Source organism: Pleurodeles waltl, chromosome 11 (genome assembly GCF_031143425.1).
Source record: "Pleurodeles waltl isolate 20211129_DDA chromosome 11, aPleWal1.hap1.20221129, whole genome shotgun sequence".
Classification (NCBI taxonomy): Eukaryota; Metazoa; Chordata; class Amphibia; order Caudata; family Salamandridae; genus Pleurodeles; species Pleurodeles waltl.
The window spans coordinates 140,019,122-140,033,819 of NC_090450.1; the positions used below are offsets into that span (position 1 = coordinate 140,019,122).

Below are 14,698 nucleotides of genomic sequence, written 5' to 3' on the forward strand. Positions count from 1 at the left end.
TTGCACAATGGTGGCATTATAAAGAATGGCAGGAGTAGCCATGTTTCCACCTGTAGAATGAACCTTAGATTTTTGTGAGGGATCAAGTTGAAATATTAAAAAACAAAGTGATATCTGACTCCAGAGCACACCACTAAGTAGGTCAGTCTTCTACCCAGAGCAGGTCAGTTTTCTACCCAGAGCCTATTTGATTTCCTGGGAATTTTCACCATTTGTCATTTATTTCAATCCTGTTTCTACTTTTCTGCCTGATTATGGTGGATGTTCTTCGGATTGTTCAAGAGTAGCTTTGAAAATAAAATAAAAAACAAAAATGTACTAGCTATTCTGATAAGTCGCATTTTATTTTGTTTCTTGACATTTTCTGATACACTTAAGCAGTAGACTATCTTTGGCCATTTATGGCATCTCCAACCCATTGTTTTACATTCAAGATTTTGAAAAAAGGATGGTAACATAAAAACATTCCTATAAGAGGCAACATTTTGTATCCGTTTTGTGCGTATTAAAGTGACAATTTTTTGTACAATCAGTTGTAAACTACATTTAACTGATGGATCACATTTTCCAGTTTCTGCTTGCCCTGGAAGAGTTGCCTCAAAGATATACCGAAGCCTCGCACACTGGAGCAACATCTTCAAGGCTTAGCTTCTTAGCTACTCAGTTTGTCATTTTGTTAAAAGTAATTACATTGGTCACTGGAAAGATTAAGCAGGTTGACTCTGGCCAAAGCAGCAGTGCAGCACGACACACAGTGAAAGAACAGAAGCTCCAGCTTGAGCATGTCCTACTTCCTGTGCGTATGAATCCTTTTGAATTATGTAGTTAGTACAGTTGGATGCTCCTCGGTCATGGGTTCTGAGGGCTCTGGCGAAAAAGTTACCAGATTTGCTTCTTGTATCTGACACTGAAAGGCATTTACACTCTTCTTGACGCCCTAGGAAACCCCGTTTTCTTTTTTTTTTCTTTTTTATTTTTAGATTGGGTACCTCAGTGGTGAGTGAGTTTTCTAGCAATCTGAGGTATCCACGATGATGTATTTGCCCACCACCCAATCTAAAACACATGCAATAAGGAATCTCTGAGAGTCAGCATGGTTACTGAGGAACCAGGCTGAGATTTATCATTGTAAGACAAAGTAAGGGGACACCACCTATCTTTAAATAGGTGTCCAAAACAAAGATCAACACATGTTTAATGAAACAGGGAAAAATGTAAGTGGTGCTTCAAATTTATTTAAAAACCCCCCAAAAAAATCTTAAATATTGCTATTTGGAGATTCTTCCTAAAAAGCTAAAAAGTGGGATGCTTGACTCGGCCTGCAGGGCATGATTGAAAACTACACTTTAAGGGTTTCTTAAAAGTGCAGTGTCTGTTTCCCACCATCTGTACAGCCAGTGGGGAAGAATGTCTTTCTTTTGGTATAGTTTTTAATTTTTTCGGTCAAATGTAACTTATGACTGTTTTACCTAATTGGCTTCATTTTAAAAAAATCCAGTCTTAGTGGCATGTTTTCTACATTTGAAACAAACAATATTCTGTAACAAGGATCTTTTGAATCCAGCAAATGTACAGAAATTCTCTCCAGGGGGTTCAAAGAATGACTGAAACCAATACATTTATGATTAATTTGCCAGAATGCAGCAGACGAGTACCATTTGCTTGTTATCCTGTGGCCCGTAGAATAGAAACCGGCTATGAGAGTTACTACTATACATTTCTCTTTTACCCATTGTAAGGAAATGCCTCCTTGGCATGGTTACCCCCTGACTTTTTGCCTTTGCTGATGCTATGTTTTGAATTGAAGGTGTGCTGAGGCCTGCTAACCAGGCCCCAGCACCAGTGTTCTTTCCCTAACCTGTACTTTTGATTCCACAATTGGCACACCCTGGCATCCAGATAAGTCCCTTGTAAGTGGTACCCCTGGTACCAAGGGCCGTGATGCCAAGGAAGGTCTCTAAGGGCTGCAGCATATCTTATGCCACCCTGGAGACCCCTCACTCAGCACAGACACCCTGCTTGCCAGCTTGTGTGTACTGGTGAGAACAAAACGAGTAAGTCGACATGGCACTCCCCTCAGGGTGCCATGCCAGCCTCTCACTGCCTATGCAGGTATAGATAAGTCACCCCTCTAGCAGGCCTTACAGCCCTAAGGCAGGGTGCACTATACCATAGGTGAGGGCACCAGTGCATGAGCACTGTGCCCCTACCGTGTCTAAGCAATACCTTAGACATTGTAAGTGCAGGGTAGCCATAAGAGTATATGGTCTGGGAGTCTGTTTTACACGAACTCCACAGCACCATAATGGCTACACCGAAAACTGGGAAGTTTGGTATCAAACTTCTCAGCACAATAAATGCACACTGATACCAGTGTACATTTTATTGTAAAATACACCCCAGAGGGCACCTTAGAGGTGCCCCCTGAAACCTTAACCAACTATCTGTGTAGGCTGACTGGTTCCAGCAGCCTGCCACAACTGAGACATGTTGCTGGCCCCATGGGGAGAGTGCCTTTGTCACTCTGAGGCCAGTAACAAAGCCTGCACTGGGTGGAGATGCTAACACCTCCCCCAGGCAGGAGCTGTCACACCTGGCGGTGAGCCTCAAAGGCTCACCCCTTTGTGCCAGCACCGCAGGACACTCCAGCTAGTGGAGTTGCCCGCCCCCTCCGGCCCCGGCCCCCACTTTTGGCGGCAAGGCCGGAGAAAATAATGAGAAAAACAAGGAGTCGTCACTGGCCAGTCAGGACAGCCCCTAAGGTGTCCTGAGCTGAAGTGACTCCAACTTTTAGAAATCCTCCATCTTGCAGATGGAGGATTACCCCAATAGGATTAGGGATGTGACCCCCTCCCCTTGGGAGGAGGCACAAAGAGGGTGTACTCACCCTCAGGGCTAGTAGCCATTGGCTACTAACCCCCCAGACCTAAACACGCCCTTAAATTTAGTATTTAAGGGCTCCCCTGAACCTAAGAATTTAGATTCCTGCAACTTACCGAAGAAGAAGACTGCTGAGCTGAAAACCCCTGCAGAAGAAGAAAGAAGACACCAACTGCTTTGGCCCCAGACCTACCGGCCTGTCTCCTGCCTTCTAAAGAACCCTGCTCCAGCGACGCTTTCTCCAGGACCAGCGACCTCTGAATCCTCAGAGGACTGCCCTGCTTCCACGAGACCAAGAACCTCCCGAGGACAGCGGTACTGCTCCAAAAAGACTGCAACTTTGTTTCGAAGGAGCAGATTTAAAGACCCCTGCAACTCCCTGCAAGAAGCGTGAGACTTGCAACACTGCACCCGGCGACCCCGACTCGACTGGTGGAGAACCAACACCTCAGGGAGGACCCTCCGGCGACTCAGAGTCCGTGAGTAACCAAAGTTGTCCCCCCCTGAGCCCCCATAGCGACGCCTGCAGAGGGAATCCCGAGGCTCCCCCTGACCGCGACTGCCTGAACTCCATTTCCCGACGGCTGGAAAGGACCCTGCACCCGCAGCCCCCAGCACCTAAAGAAACGGAACTCCTGTGCAGGAGTGACCCCCAGGAGGCCCTCTCCCTTGCCCAGGTGGTGGCTACCCCGAGGAGCCCCCCCCCTTGCCTGCCTGCAACGCTGAAGAGATCCCTTGATCTCTCATAAGAAACCATTGAAAACCCGACGCTTGTTTCTACACTGCACCCGGCCGCCCCAGTGCCGCTGAGGGTGTACTTTTTGTGTGGACTTGTGCCCCCCCGGTGCCCTACAAAACCCCCCTGGTCTGCCCTCCGAAGACGCGAGTACTTACCTGCTGGCAGACCGGAACCGGGGCACCCCCTTCTCTCCATTGAAGCCTATGCGTTTTGGGCACCTCTTTGACCTCTGCACCTGACCGGCCCTGAGCTGCTGGTGTGGTAACTTTGGGGTTGCTCTGAACCCCCAACGGTGGGCTTCCTTGGACCCAAACCTGAGACTTGTAAGTGATTTACTTACCTGACAAAAACTAACAAAAACTTACCTCCCCAGGAACTGTGAAAATTGCACTGTCCACTTTTAAAACAGCTTATTGTGTTTTTATGTAAAATGTATACATGCTAATGTAATGATTCAAAGTTCCTAAAGTACTTACCTGCAATACCTTTCAAATGAGATATTACATGTAGAAATTGAACCTGTGGTTCTTAAAATAAACTAAGAAAATATATTTCTCTCGTAGGGGATTTCCATGTATAGTCATAAGCACTGAATAGTTCCGCGCGCCTGCGGGGACCCCGGAGCACTGTTGTGTAATATATTCTTAAGTGCAATCATCAGCTCCTTGACAAAAAAGGTCTGTGAAAAACACTTAAGAATAACAATGTTCAGCCTATGTGAACAGCTACACAGGCCAAATTGTTAGAAGAAAAAACAGTTGTAGTGTAAATTCCCGTTTAAACCTCAATTTATTCTATAAATACATAAATAAATACATTCTCATATTTTATTTACACCTCATGAGAATTAAACAATGTAGGCAGCCTATGGGCTACACTGCCCATTATACAGAATGAAAATAGAGCTGTGCCTTTAAGAAAGTAAAGTCTTCCTGTTTCCCATCATGCACAGCAAAAGGCAGTTGCCTCAGTTCTTTTTTCCGGCTCCTTTCTGACAGGACCCTGAAGCATTGAGCTCTACCTCACAAAATCCTTTTGTGACAGAAATTAATTTAAAATCTTTTGAATTTCAATTTCACTCGACGTTTTTAACATTGAGTGATCATTTTCTACTTTTTTCTGTTAGATTCTGACAGAATTTTGAGGTTTTTCTACTTCAGAAATGCCTTCACTGTTTGACAAATGCCCTTCTTGTGGCAGAAAAAAGGCCAAAACAGATCCACATCGGGTCTGCATAATTTGCCTTCCATCCAGCCACAAACCGGAGTCGTGTGACATCTGCAAAACCTTCTCCAGAAGGACCCTTCGTGACAGGGAGAAGATCCGACTCCAGGCGAAAGAGGACAGGAGGAAAAGTGGTCATTCTACCACAGAGCGAGGAGAAGGTCAGTCTTCTACCAGGGCTCACACTGTTTCCTCTATAACTCCGACCAGACCGGCTCAAAAACGGCACAGGTCTCCGACGACGTCGAGGGCGTCGAGGCAAGGAACGGCGCCAACATGCTCGCCGTCGAGGAGTGGTTCGCCGGCGAGAAAGAGACACCGCTCGCCGTCGATGACGATTTCGCAGTCGAGACGGCGTGGACTTTCGCCGTCAAGATGTGGGTCGCCGTCGACACGGCGAGGACGTTCCACGTCGAGGAGATCTGAATCCGGCTCGCCGTCGACACGGCGAGAGCGATCAACGTCGATGGGTGCTCTACGTCGTAGGTGTTCACCATCATCACGGCGACGTCGAGGGTCGTCGTCGAGAGATTCTCAACGGCGAGAAGAATCGACGGCGAAGGGCACTCGCCGTCACCGTACTTCGACGTCGAGGAGTGTGTCGACGTCGAGACAATCAAAAAGACCTAGAAGGGTTTATACAACCTCAGAATCCTCGGCTTCACTCATCCTCCTTCCAGCGTCTCCAGAACTCTCTCCTTGACAATCACCATTGCCACAGACGCCGGTAACACCTACGGCGCCTCTTCCGGCTCCTCCTTCAGAGTCTGTTTTGAGGACTCCAACGCGGTCTGTAAGACGTTCGGGACATTCCTCTAGACGCTCTTCTTCCTCTCTGCACCGTCATGAATCACAGAGATCTCAGCATTCACATCACAGGTGTTCTTCGTCTACACGGGACTACTCTCCAACCCTATCGGACTCACCGTCCCCGAGAGTGTCCCCCATAGATGATGTGAATACGTTCCAGGAGGTCTTAGTACGAGGGTCGACCAAGCTGAACATCCCGCTGGCGGTACCTGCCCCATCGACGTCAGTGATCTTCGAGACCTTGCATCACAGGACATCTTCCAGACCTTTGCTTCCACTGGTTCCAGGTCTCCTTGAACCAGCAATGGATATTTTCCTTGCACCGGCCGCAACAAAGTCTGCTCCTTCCAGACTTATTAAAAAATATCGTCCACCAGAACAAGATCCTCTATTCTTGAGGTCGGACCCAGTACCTGATTCGGTGGTTATAGTAGCGGCAAAGAAACTGCATTCAACCTCACCGTCGTCTTCTTCGCCTCCAGATAGAGAGCAGAAAGATAGATGCTGCAGGACGAAAAGTATGTTCTACTGCAGCCGTCACGATGAAGGCAGCCAGCCCTACTGCGTTATTAGGGCGATACGACCGTGCCCTCTGGGACTCTTTAATGCAGTTTGCGGAACATCTTCCTAAGGATAAAAGGGAAGATTTCCTGGAGGTCGTGGGTGAGGGAGCCATGGTTTCTAACCAAATTATAAGTGCTGCAGCTGACTCTTCGGTGCTATCCGCACACAATTATGCACACGGGATAGCGCTCAGAAGGCATGCATGGTTGAGACTTACATCACTCAAACCTGAAGCGCAGCAGAGAATACAAAACTTGCCTTTTTCGGGCTCCACCTTGTTCGGTTCTCATGCCGATGACGAGATGGCTAGAATGAAGGCTGAACTAGATACCCTGAAAGCGGTAGGCATGGAAAGACCGAATGAACAAAGAAAGGTTTTCCGGCCATATCAACGACGACTTTTCACCCACCGGTATCAGTCGCCACACTGGATGTCTTCGCGCCCCCAGCAGCAGCAACAACAGCAGCATCAAAGGGGTTTCTCCACTCAGCGAAGGTCGACAAGGGGTCGTTCAACACCTCAAACTCAGGCAACTCGACAGGCTCCCACGTCTAAGCCCTGAATCTTTGCTTCCCCCTCCTCCGTTATCCACTCCGGTAGGGGGAAGTATCTCAAATCATCTGGACGAGTGGCTACGCATCACAACAGACGCCTGGGTATTGAATATTGTGAGACATGGTTACGCTCTCAGATTCACCAGTTCTCCACCATCTGTTGCACCCAAAACAGCCAACCACCATCTCAAAGCTCTACAGTTAGCGGTCAATATCCTATAGCAAAAAAGAGCCATAGAACCCGTTCTCATCAGCCAACAAGGGAAGGGGATTTATTCGAGATATTTCCTTGTACCGAAAAAAGACAAACAAGAGTTTCGTCCCATCTTAGATCTGAGGACAGCAAACAAATGGATTTGCAAAGAAAAATTCAGGATGTTAGCCTTACACCAAATTTACCCACATCTACGTCAGGGCGACTGGCTCTGTGCGATAGATCTTTGCGACGCTTACTTTCATATCCCAGTAACCAAGAAACATCGAAAATTCCTAAGGTTCACCGTCGGAAAACGCCATTACCAATTTGCAGTTCTACCTTTCGGCCTAAAATCAGCGCCGAGAACTTTTTCCAAATGCATGGCGGTAGTAGCCGCCCACTTGAGGAAACAGCGAATATTCGTCTACTCCTATCTAGACGATTGGCTCATAAAGGCCTCCAGTTGTCTCGAGGCACAACAACATTTCGAATGGACTCTACAACTGCTGCAAAAGCTTGGTCTTCAAGTCAATCTCCTGAAATCTACAGCAACACCTGTTCAGAGGTTGCATTACTTAGGGGCCATTGTAGATACCAGGCTAGGAAAGGTGTTTCCTTCGGAGGAACAACGGTTATCGATTCTCCAAAAGTGCAAACAACTGCAGGAAAGACCTCAAGCCACTGCAAGAATAATAGCTTCTCTACTGGGCTCGATGGCGTCCTGTATCCATCTGGTTCCCAATGCTCGCCTCCATATGAGACCATTGCAGGAAAATCTGGAGGATCAGTGGTGTCAACTAAGGGACGATTGGGAGAACAAAGTCCTTCTTTCTCCTCACACCCTACAATCCCTCAAGTGGTGGTGTTTACCCAGCAATCTCTTGGTGGGGATTCCGTTCCAACAACGGCCTCCATCTCAAACCATCGTAACAGATGCGTCACTGCTCGGATGGGGGGCGCACATGGAACATCTTCGAGTCCAAGGCGAGTGGTCACAGAGAGAGAGTCTCTATCACATCAACCTGCTGGAACTTCGCGCAGTCCACCTTGCGCTCAAAGCCTTCCTTCCCTCTCTGAGAACGGAAACTCTCCTTCTCCAGACAGACAACGTGGCCACTATGTACTACGTGAACAAACAAGGAGGCACCAGGTCCAGAATTTTATCCAGAGAGGCTCAGACAATCTGCCATTGGCTTCTAGCCAGGAACCTGTCGCTAGTGGCAACTCACCTGCCCGGCATCCAGAATGTTCAAGCGGATGCCCTCAGTCGGGTAATGGACGAGAACCACGAATGGGTACTACACGACGACGTCGTTCATTTCATTTTCGCACTCTGGGGTACCCCCTCTACAGACCTATTCGCAACCCCAGAAAACAAAAAATGCCAAAACTTCGTCTCCAGATATTACCATCCGGGGACACTGGGGAATGCCCTGTGGATAAGCTGGTCAGGAGCATTTCTTTACGCCTTTCCACCGCTTCCCCTGATTCCGGCGGTCCTCCAGAAGCTGTCCAATGCTCAGACCAAAATGATCCTAATTGCTCCGGAGTGGCCACGCCAGTGGTGGTTCCCAGACCTTCTTCACCGGTCACTCAAACCACACATCAGGCAACCATATCGTCCGGACCTTCTCACGAAGTTCAGAGGGCAGATATCTCATCCCAACCCCTCATCTTTGAGTTTGGCAGCATGGCTCCTGAGCTAGTGCAATATGGACACTTGAACCTACCTCAGGACTGTATGGAAATTCTGAAGGAAGCAAAGCGCCCTTCCACACGATCAGCCTATGCAAGCAAGTGGAAGAGATTCTGCATTTGGTGTTTACACAACAACATTGACCCGGTTTCCTGTGGAGAACAATCTATCCTGCCATACTTGTTAAGTTTGGCAAAATCGGGCTTACAACTGTCGTCAATAAAAGTTCACTTGGCGGCGGTAACGGCATACAGAAAGAGTCCTTCACAAACTTCCTTTTTTCGGATTCCGATTATTAAGGATTTCCTAGAAGGTTTAAAGAAGGTTTTTCCTCCCATTAGAAAGCCTTCTCCTCCATGGGAACTGAACGTTGTCTTATCACGTCTGATGCTGCCGCCATTCGAGCCGATACATAAGGCATCGCTGCAGCATCTCACATGGAAAGCTGCTTTTCTGGTGGCAATCTCTTCAGCGCGTAGGGTCAGCGAAATCCGGGCCCTTTGTGCTCAGGAACCCTACACGGTTTTTCATTCTGCGAAAGTGGTAATGAGAACTCATCCAAAATTTTTACCTAAGGTAGTCTCCGACTTCCATGTGAACCAAACAATTTCATTACCGACTTTCTTTCAGAATACAGCTACTCCTGCTGAGAGAACTCTGCACTCTCTGGATGTAAAGAGAGTCTTGAAATTTTACTTGGACAGGACAAAAAGCTTACGAAAATCACAACAGCTTTTTATTAACTATGGCCCAATCAGAACAGGTTTGGTCACATCTAAACAATCTTTATCCAGGTGGATTGTTTCATGTATAATGTTATGTTATCAGTTAGCAAACAAATCCTTTGGTGGTAGGCCAAAAGCCCACTCTACCAGAGGGAAAGCAGCTACTGTAGCCTTGATGAGAAATGTCCCTTTGGCAGAAATATGCAAGGCTGCCACTTGGAGGTCGGTCCATACCTTTACCAAGCATTACTGCCTTGATACAGACGCTAGGGCAGATGCGCAGGTTGGACAGGCCTTGCTCAAGAATTTGTTTGCATGATTCATGTTTTTCTCAGTATTCTTATGTCTACTCCACCGCGGTTATGGGGATGGGCTTGCTACTCTATTCAGTGCTTATGACTATACATGGAAATCCCCTACGAGAGAAGGAATGGTTTCTTACCTGTAACTCCAGTTCTCTCGTAGGGGTATTTCCATGATAGTCATAAGCAACCCTCCCTCCTCCCCGGTGGAGTTGACATAGAACATGAATATTATTGAGGTTGGTACTCCAACAAATGTTTTGTTTCTTCATGTCAGGTTACTAGCCTCCAAAAAAGAACTGAGGCAACTGCCTTTTGCTGTGCATGATGGGAAACAGGAAGACTTTACTTTCTTAAAGGCACAGCTCTATTTTCATTCTGTATAATGGCAGCCTATGGGCTACACTGCCCTACATTGTTTTATTCTCATGAGAGGTGTAAATAAAATATGAGAATGTATTTATTTATGTATTTATAGAATAAATTGAGGTTTAAACGTGAATTTACACTACAACTGTTTTTTCTTCTAACAATTTGGCCTGTGTAGCTGTTCACATAGGCTGCACATTGTTATTCTTAAGTGTTTTTCACAGACCTTTTTTGTCAAGGAGCTGATGATTGCACTTAAGAATATATTACACAACAGTGCTCCGGGGTCCCCACAGGCGCGCGGAACTATTCAGTGCTTATGACTATCATGGAAATACCCCTACGAGAGAACTGGAGTTACAGGTAAGAAACCATTCCTTTTCTATAACAAAACCTATTGGCTTGGATTTGTCTCTGAGTGTGTGTGTTCCTCATTTATTGCCTGTGTGTATGTACAACAAATGCTTAACACTACTCCTTTGATAAGCCTACTGCTTGACCACCCTACCACAAAATAGAGCCTTAGTATTATCTCTTTTTGCCACTATCTTACCTCTAAGGGGAACCCTTGGACTCTGTGCATACTATTCCTTACTTTGAAATAGTGCATACAGAGCCAACTTCCTACACCCATAATTTCCTTTCAGAATCCCTATCACTCTTGACAGCCTGCTCTCCACCCACGGTCCAATGCGCCACGGCGTGTCATAACCAAATGTACATGAGAAGGGCATCCTATTGGCCACTCCCAGTACTACTGATAGAACAGCACTTTACGAATGCATTTGAAGCATACGGAATGGAAATGCCCATTTAGTGTGTAAGAATCAGTTCTACCACATTTATTGTACGTTACATGGTCAAAGCTCCAATATTGTAATTTGTGTTCTTATTTACCTTGACTGTTTATAGGAAAAAACATCCCTCACAGAACGTTTTTCATTAACTGCATCATTATTTTTAGAAGGCGTTTATAGGGATTTTCATACTTTAAGTAGGCCAGAGTAATATAGGGAAGTTTATGTATTTATTCTTTCTCTTGAATATATCATAGTTGAGACGTGAAACATTTAAATTAAATTTCTCCCTCAGAGTCTTAAAGCTTAATTATTTATGGGACCAGAAGGTAAATTAACCTTTTTTGTCCGATTTGATGTAATCAATTACAACTTAAATGAATAGGTGTGAGGATAGAGCAAGTTGAGTACTACAGGCAGGATCTGGTATCCAGACTTCAACACAAGATAATTCTCTTAAAAATGAACATGGGGCACTTATTAGCCCTGCTCTGGAGGACCATCAGTACAATTAACTAAAATAAATGTACATTAATAATGCTGGATGTCCTGATGAAATTAATGGGACAGTTTACAAGATAACCCTGCCCTTTTGAGTGGATGATGTTCTGCACCGTTTGTAACAATGTGTTCTTTGGCATGTGTAGGTGTAGCTACACATGCTCTGCATGGTCCGGAGTGTTGAAAGGTTTTATTTGAAGAAGCAATTTTTCTGAGTCATGGGATTAAGTGACTCTTCCTTCTTGGTGATACTGCCCATGGCATAGAGTCTTTTGTTAGATTGTTTTCTCCCTGCCATCTGGTTGGGCATGTCTTCCCTAAGTCTTTCGACTTGCTGTAGTTTGAAAACTTCCTTCCACCTTCTCTTTATTGACAGTATTGTTTCTCAATCGCGCATTTTCATCTTTGTGTTCATCTCCACTCGTCGGTCCGGGCACTGACCGCACACCATCTGGGACGACCTCACCTGCTTCGTCTACCTCCCTACACAGCACTGAAGTTTATGCTGAGGTGATGGAACGCACACCATTTCATTTCTGTCCCCTCTGCCACATACAATTCACCCACAGCGATCAACATCTGGTGTGTAACTTGCGCCTCTCCCTTGACCACCAGGAGGCTACCTACGACTTATGTTACTACTAGAGCACATTTTACTTGGGGGGGGAAAAAAGGAGCCACCTTGGCTTTCCTCAAACATACATATAGCTGACATTTGTAAGGCAGCTACATGGTCTACACCACATAAATTTACAAAGCATTACTGTGTGAATGTACTAACACGTCAAGCCGATGTAGGTCAAGCTGAGCTATGGACACTTCTCCAGTTAACTAACTCCCGCAGGCTAGCCACCGCTTTTATGGAGGGGCTGCTTTACAGTCTATGCTGAGCATGTGTTTCTACAGCGACCCATGCCATTGAACCGAACTAGGTAAGCATCTGTTTGTGCTGTAGATTCACATGTGCCCTCCCTCCTCCCGAGACGCCTGTGGTTGTTCCGTTTACTTTATATTTGTATATACTTGTACATATGTAGTTACATTTACATGAACATCTTTCGCTATACTTGTCTACACTCCTTTTCTCACCCGCCTGCAAGAAAACAGTCTAACAAAGACGTCAATGCCCTTGCTCAGTATCACCGAGAAAGAGTCACTCAATACCATGAGTTGGAAAAATGCTTCTTCGAAGGAACACAACTTGCAACACTCTAGACCCAACACTAGATTGCAGGATTATGCACAGCATGTGAATCTACAGCACTACATGAAACAAACAGATGCTTACTGGGCAAGTAACATTTTATTTTTAACTATACCGCTGCCAGTACACAGGAGATTGGTAATATGAGATTAACAATGTATGCATATTCCATCAACTAGTAGTTAGGGTAAAACAGGTACTTGCAGCACCCACTTCATTTATCAAAGACGGCCATCTAATATTCTTGTTGGTCAGCCAATTGTACCTACTGAAATAATACTTTGGATAATTTGTTCTTAAATATCATCCTAGAGGAATTGAATCAGTAAACCTTTTACCAACCCACCCCCCAACAATGTCTTCATCATAGTCATAGATGAATATTCCCTTTTAAGTCCGTGTAAAAAAAATATATATATATATAGAAATCTTGTTTGTAACTTGTAGTTGCACACACTTGCCATCTAGTTTTGTCTGCAGACTCTACACGTTTTTCTTTGTTTTTCATTTTAAAGTGACAATTTTGAAGTGACCTCCCTGAATTCTATACTGCACTCTGAGAAAGGCTCAACTTCACATTGTCTTTTGCCATTGGGTTTAGTTGTGCTTTGTTGTGTTTTTTGTAGTTTGGAGACCCTTCAGCTGCAAAGAACAGTTATTAAGCACAATAAGTTTCTTGAGAAAGTACAAGATAACACAGTTTTCACTGAAGAAGACTAGCCCAGTGTATTTCCTCATGTCATGGGAGGGATGGGTTCTGGACAGTTTGCACTTTCAGTTTTTCCCCAAGCGCAACAGTAAATTTGACTGACCAACACAAAGTTTGCAATCTGTTTGGCTGGAGACCAAGAGGAATTATGCTTTTTACAAAATGCAGCGCCATGAGCCTACCGAGCTGTCAACCTCACTCTGTTATGAAAACATTTAAAGGAACCTACTCTGAGGAGGGAGTTCTGTCTGGTATCACAGTGGCCCAGAGTCAGGAAATCATGTCCTCAGAGGACTCAGATGATGTTGGGGAACAGTCCTCAGGAAACATGGTGAAACATTTATTCAAGACAAACTGCACAACCCTAATCCTGATACCATCTGAGGACTGTCGCGTTTGGGTTCTACCTCAGAGTCTTGTAACTTAGAGATTTGGTGTTTTAGCTGTAAACAGGCCTCAACAGACCACTTCAGTCACAGGCCCGAGCCTCCTTTACATTGACAGCCTGTTGCGGCTCCAGGCAGTCCTCGCGCAGTGGGCACTGATCTGAAAGCCAAACTACTCCTTTTTATTCTTGGTGGCCATCAGCCACATGCAGTGCAAAATTTGGCTGGTTATCTGCTCCAAGACCTATTTTGAGACCAGCCTGGTTTTGGGGCAAATCACCCTCTATTATTGAGTTGCCTGATATCCAGCAAAGAAGAAGAAAAGATACTGTCTTGTCCTTCACACAAGAGGTGCATCAAACTCTAAAGCGAAAGCTAACATTTGAGGAGGCTAGATCTGAAGAATTGCACTCTGTTCCTATACCCAGCAAACTTAGATGGAAGGACACTGTCCAGTTCCTCATGCTCCATCTAGCCCAGTGCCTCCAATTCAGATAGAGGCATTAGGTTTGGTCCAAAGGATCCCCACTATGACCCTGTCCCTACTGAAGATTGAGAGGCTCCATGGAAGGATTACAATGTGGGTCCTCTGTATAATACTAGATGCCGCAATCCGCATACCACAAAAACAGTGAAGGTATTGCAGATCATCATAAGGTTAAACGAAATGTGATTTGAGAAAGAGGTTCACTGCCTGGTGTAGACCGATCCTGACTGAGGCAGCAGAGTGGCAGACCTTCTGAGTCTTCCAGAGAATCAGATGTGTACTGAAGAGCCACGTCTGAGGGTCCATTATTTATACCTGGTACCCACTTTGAAGTACAAGAAGGTTCAGGAGGTTTCCACCAACTTGACGTGTCCGGAATCCTTCTTCCGTCCTGCCCTGGCCCCAACTTGTCCGGGGACTCAAAATAATAGTGGCAAACCCTTTGTGATGTGCGAATGTTGTAAGTGAAGACTTCTTCCCCATATTAAGTCTGAGTGGCCCACCCTGCCAGTACCTAGCCTCCTTTTATCTTGCTGTCTGGGAGCAATACACTA

At 45.7% G+C, this 14,698-nt stretch overlaps 1 protein-coding gene across 3 annotated transcripts in view; it reads left to right on the plus strand.

Moving 5' to 3' along the window:
* Positions 1-14,698, plus strand: part of CCNL1 (cyclin L1) — a 214,846-nt gene that overhangs the window by 92,331 nt on the left and 107,817 nt on the right. The gene's annotated exons all lie outside the window — the stretch shown is intronic.